Raw genomic sequence first — 5956 nt, 5'->3', positions numbered from 1 at the left:
GCCGATGAGGTGACTTGGCACCGATGTGTAGGGTCTCCTGTATGCCGATGATGACAGGCACCTGTGTGCCATGATGATAGGCAACCGCTTGGGCCGGAACCCACCCGTGCGCTAGGGGCAACGGGATAGCTCAATCAGCTTGGGCAAGGGGCTGGCGAGGTGTAGGGACATGCTTGAGCCAGGCCCGCGTGCCAAGCCTCCCTTGAGTATCGGTAGAGCAGTGTCGGTCCAACACTGTCCCCATGAGCAAGTGTGTGCCCATGAGGAACCCTGGTAGCCATGCTAGCCGTTAACCAGGGCCTTCCCGCAAGGGGATGATGGTCTAGGAGTGCCAAGGTTAGGCACCCAAGGAGGTCGACCACCCCTCCTCAAAGAGTACGTTAAGCTTTTGGTGGTCTGCCCGAAGATGACATCAGTTCTCCCAAAAGTCTTACAGGCGAAAATGACGGGCATGTCCCTAACGTAAGCCTGCCAAGCGTAGGCAAGGCTAAGCCTGCTTTGAACCGTAATAGGCTCCCCCACTCAATTCATTGTCATCCTCGACAATGACTCCTTCTGTGAATGGGCGTTTGAGTCCCGCGCCATCCACTCTTCAACCAGTTTAGGGCTCGCCTGGCCAACCCGGGTCTTGCCTATATTGGTGTCCATTTATGGGGACGGAACCATTTCACCATGCCGGCCTGCCTGGACGTCACCCCCCCAGTGTCGAGGTTACTCAAACCGCGCAATGGCTATGCTGTTGAATGTGAAAGAAGGGCCCTCGAAGAAATGTGTGTGGTGTTTTGCGGAGGTCCGCCCCATGTATCATCTTACCTCAAGGCTCAACCGTCTTCTTGGTAGCTTTTCAGTGATGCTACCGAACACGTTGATAGGTCTACTCCCCATGTTGGCGATGACCTGGGTACCCTTTCACCATGCTGGCCTGCAGACTTCACCTCGCCCTGTGTGGGTTACTCAAACCCAGCCCTGGCTTATGCTCTCCTGGGCCCTCGAAACTACGCTTCGCCTCGCTGACTTGGGCTACATCTTCACTCTGAGGGGGCCCCACTGCTGCTGCCTCAAGGAGACTTGACCGCTTCGAACGCGAGTGTGGCAACTTTTACCCATGAGTTGCCGAACATGCACTCGCCTTGTGATAAGCTTCTGCTGCTGCAAGTGTTCAACTTGAAAACTGAGCATGTCCACCTGAAACTTTGCCGGTGTAGGGCCGCCATGCTCCAACGGCTAGCGTAACCACATTCCTAACAAGGCCCACGCGTCTGCCCCCGCATGAGGACAACAACCAATGCATCTGCACCCGCAAAGGAAGCTGTTTTAGGGTCATTGGAATGGGAACGCGAACATTGAATGGCCTCTTGATAGGCCTGATAAACAATCTACTCGGGCAGTGTACCCACATTCCTATTAAGGCTCACGCGTCTGCCACCGCATGAGGACAACAACCAAAGCGTCTGCAACCGCAAGGGAAGCTGTTTTAATGTCATTGGAATGGGGACATGAACCATGAAATGGCCTCTTGCTAGGCCTGATCTGAATTATGCTCGATCCTGGGTGGAGGTGACTAGGGACCGCACCTACAAAATGCTGCTTGTCGAAATGACCGCTTCAACTGGCTCTAGGCTAATCTGCTGAAAACCAACTGCGGCTGCAACTGGCCAACTGGCTCTGATACCAACTGTCACGGGAGTAATTCTACAGCGGAAGAAACCCGTGCGGCGTCCTGGCCAAGGCAGGCCAGGACAAGCCTTTGTGCGCTTAGAGGCTAGGAGTTGCCCGATGGGATGGCTCCACCAACGTCAGTAGCACTGGATCATGACCTCAAGTCTAATGGCCGGGGCACTCTCCTGGCTCAGACTGGTCCATGGGAGGCGCCGCTTACGTGCTAAAGGGGGACAACCATAATGGAAGGCGACCATGCGCCGATGAGGTGACTTGGCACCGATGTGTAGGGTCTCCTGTATGCCGATGATGACAGGCACCTGTGTGCCATGATGATAGGCAACCGCTTGGGTCGGAACCCACCCGTGCGCTAGGGGCAACGGGATAGCTCAATTAGCTTGGGCAAGGGGCTGGCGAGGTGTAGGGACATGCTTGAGCCAGGCCCGCGTGCCAAGCCTCCCTTGAGTATCGGTAGCGCAGTGCCGGTCCAGCACTATCCCCATGAGCAAGTGTGCACCCATTAGGAACCCTGGTAGCCATGCTAGCCGTTAACCAGGGCCGCCCCGCAAGGGGATGATGGTCTAGGAGTTCCAAGGTTAGGCACCCAAGGAGGTCGACCACCCCTCCTCAAAGAGTACGTTAAGCTTTTGGTGGTCTGCCTGAAGATGACATCAGTTCTCCCAAAAGTCTTACAGGCGAAAATGACGGGCATGTCCCTAACGTAAGCCTGCCAAGCGTAGGTAAGGCTAAGCCTGCTTTGAATCGTAACACATTGGCGGTGCTCTATCTACCCACCATCTCCTGCATGTCGAGTCTGTTCCGGCAGATTACAGGGAGTTATGCAACGAACTTCGTTGTGAGATTGTGGTGTTCAAGGCACAAGAAGATTGGACTACCTCCCTTGGGAAGATGTCATTAGACCATTGTTTCAAGTTCTGGTTCGAATCCTACAGCAGACAAGACGTAATGGTAAGAAGTAGTCAATGCCATATCACGTCTTTCATTTTGTACGTTGTCTCTCAACTCCTCTTCCCCTGTCCTCCGGATTACAGTCTGCGTACATCGTTGGTGTCACTTGGTGTTCTTGCCACATATGGGCATGTTCGTGGGGTATTTTTATGAGCAGCTGGACGATACTGTGCAGCACTTAGTGGATCCCAGCTACAAGAGGTGTGTCAGTTACATATGTGCACCGTTTTTATGGATGTATTTGTGCGAGCGGTTCGATCTTGTCATCATCCCGTGCTCGCTCCACTGTGTCTGGGTCATTGTAGCAACTTCGCACGGGGAAGAATTCGAAGATACGATTTTTGAAGTTTGTAGAGGGAAGAGGTGGTTGCAAGCCACTCGTCATAAGAGCTTTAAGATGGCTGAAATCGGCGTGAGGTTGGCTTCGTTAGATGGGTTTGAATGGATTACACCCACCTGGTTCGCAATGCCATCCCATTTTGTGTTGGTGCGCCTGTTCCTAGCGACGCGGATCAATAGTGTGCTATAGATGTTAATAGTCCTGCTGCGGGTATAGTGCGGTTAGTCACGTGGCCCGGGGTGGTGACCTACCTTGACGACAATGGTGAGGTGCAACTGGCCGTTTACCGTCCAGATCGGGTGATGCATCAGTTTGGGTATGATGATCTAGGTGGCCAGTTTTTATATTCCTTGGGAGAGGATGTTTTTTGGACTCGGCGGCACAATCATGCTTTTTTGGGGTACCCGCATTTGCCGGTTGCATGTTTATTCAGGGTGCCAAGATGTAGGGCTCTACAGTTATCATATCTTTGTGTGCTGTTCGTGGGCTTCTAGGAGGTAGTCAGGAAGACCTCTAGGCTTCAACATTCCTTAGCCCCTCTGGAAGGTCACACTACCAACCGTGGTGCCATCCGATCCTCTGTCGTGCTACAGTCATCGGAGAAGGTTGGGGCAAGTGCAAGAAGGGGCCTCTTGTGTTGGAGGAGGGGGAGAGTAGTCGTCCCCTTGTTGCGAAGAGGGCAAGGTCTGTGAGGGTGCCCAGACCTCCATGGCCTAGTGCGGTGCCAAAACCTCCAGTTGTCGCCTCATCGCATGTTTTTATAGATGGCCAAGGGGCTCCAACAACAACTCCTATGGAAGGTGCTGCTTCCATTGTGAAGCCAGCGGGGCTAGTGGTTGTGGTACCCTCTCCCGGGAGAGCTATCGTTCGATTTTCGAGTGGGCGAATGAAGAGGAAGGCTTCCCCTCACCCAAAGCAAGATCTCAGAAATGATGATTTTGTAAGATTCTTATAAGTTGTGCTCTGTTTTTCTTTCTGGGTTGTGTTGAAACGAAACTGTTCTAAGCTTGTTTGTCTTTTCGGCTTTGCAGCCTATTGGGAGTGATGGCGATCAGGTTGTCATAGATGCTCCGGTGGTCCCTCCGGAGCAGATGATGGAGGCCCCAACAGAGGAGTCTGTTATGTTTATTATATGTTGCAAGGATTAACTGTGAAAAAGTCTTTTGTTCTGAGGCGGGTTGACCGTGATGAAGCCTAACCCGATAGAGGTGTTTCAGGAGTTGATGAGGCAGGTCAAGAGTTAAGTCACGGTTGTATTTCATTGTCTGTTCGTAACTTGGCCCGTGACCAGTTTCATTAGGCTAACTGCTTGTATCTGGCTTTCGTAGGCTCTATTCTCTGAATATCCTGCCAGGGCGCCACACCGCTTTTCTTCAAGCGTCTAGCCGAGGAGTTGAGGGCAACGCAGCCCCCCAAGGGTTGAACCCGTTGTTGCTGAAGATGTTGAAGGTGGCCGTGACGTCTGTGGCTCTATTTGTCCAGGAGGTACGGTAGGCCAATTAGCTAGATATGGGATTAGAGGCAGCAACACAATGTGTGGAATCTATCATTGCCATTGACGATGCTAATGCCTCCGGGAATGCAGGGGGGATAGCGTCTGCTGAGTTTCGATCCCCTATTGCGATTAGCTATGCTTCCAGGGATGCTTCTCCACAGCCTGAGGTCAACGATGTTACGATGCCTGAAGCATCGGGTTACTTGGAACGCCACTTAGGGAATGGAGACATGGAGCTCGAGTTTATTGTTCCTTCTAAGGAATAATCATACGAGGAGGACCTGGCCCAGATATGGCGGGAGTTGTTGGAGTATTGCTACAACCACATGAAAGGATGTGAGATCCATCATATGGATGGCTCAACACTGCAGAAAGGTTGGGGGAAATTTCAAAAATTTCTCTCTCCCGTCTGGCCTATTTTAGAAAATTACATTTTCAAGGACCAATCTTGAACCAATCCGGATCAGATTTGAAACCAAAAGGGAGGAGAGGGATATACCTGATACGAAGTAGCAGTAATTCTCAATGAAGGTGTTCACGCTCAAGGAGAAAACCAAAACCTGTTTCCACTGAAAATGACACAGTGTGAGGTGAAGTAGATCAATAGGATGATTCTTTAGCAAGAACCGAATTCTTTAACAAGAATGGAGTAGAAGGCTGTTGAGCACGACTTCAGATTGCTTCTTCTACCAAGAAGCAATATTAAGAACAAGTGGAGATCGAACTAGGTAGGGGTAGCAAGAACAAGGAAGAACTTTGCAATGTACTATGTCTTGTCTGGTGTATTTTTCATGTCCGCCCTGCTCTCTTATTTATAGCCTTAAAGAGACAACTTCCTAATCTGATTAGGAGTTTTCAAATATTTATTTGGATCTGAACTCTTTAAGTAGTAAAGAGTTTGTTATAAGGCCTAGCCGAATTCACTGTACGAGATAGTGAAACCCTAAATTAATCACTATGGACTCTTAATGGACCCAACATTTACACTAAATGGTCGTTGGGTCCAACCACCTTATGAAAAACTAAGGACTGTGGCAGATGCAAGATTAACCTATCAGGTATTACCCTAAATGGTCTCACACTTAACCTCTCAGCCCATAATGATTATACACTACCCGACAAGAAAGGACCTCTCCTTCAGCTACAAAGAACAGTGTTACACTCTCTACTCACATGGATATCGGGAATTAAAACCTTTAGTAAACATTTTAGAACCATAATATATAAATATGTATATCTCTATATAAATATATTTTGTAAAACAAATTTCAATGGATTAAATAAACTACCGGTAGTTTAAGTTCTCATCAGAGAGAGTGCATCCCTGATCATTCACTTTGTCCGACAAAGGGGCTGATCCTGTCACTATGATCACCCACTCAGATGAATTCTCGGACTGTCCCAACATACATTGGTTTTGACCACCTCTAAGGATCTCACTGATTGGCATATAAAAAAAAGCTCGATCCAACACCTAGTGTAGTACCATAATC

General features: G+C 49.8%; 1 long non-coding RNA gene across 1 annotated transcript; it reads left to right on the top strand.

Annotated features, from left to right (window-relative positions):
* Positions 1-2617: 2617 nt before the first annotated feature.
* Positions 2618-5323, top strand: LOC148852883 (uncharacterized). The gene is made up of 3 exons (XR_016099773.1): positions 2618-3908; positions 4000-4207; positions 4297-5323. It is a non-coding gene; the product is annotated as an uncharacterized LOC148852883 (long non-coding RNA).
* Positions 5324-5956: the final 633 nt, after the last annotated feature.

Source organism: Nelumbo lutea, chromosome 5 (genome assembly GCF_056320005.1).
Source record: "Nelumbo lutea isolate HS-2025 chromosome 5, American lotus-T2T, whole genome shotgun sequence".
In the NCBI taxonomy this organism is placed as follows: domain Eukaryota; kingdom Viridiplantae; phylum Streptophyta; class Magnoliopsida; order Proteales; family Nelumbonaceae; genus Nelumbo; species Nelumbo lutea.
Note: the sequence above shows the minus strand (reverse complement) of the source record. Positions and strands in the feature narration are given on the sequence as shown.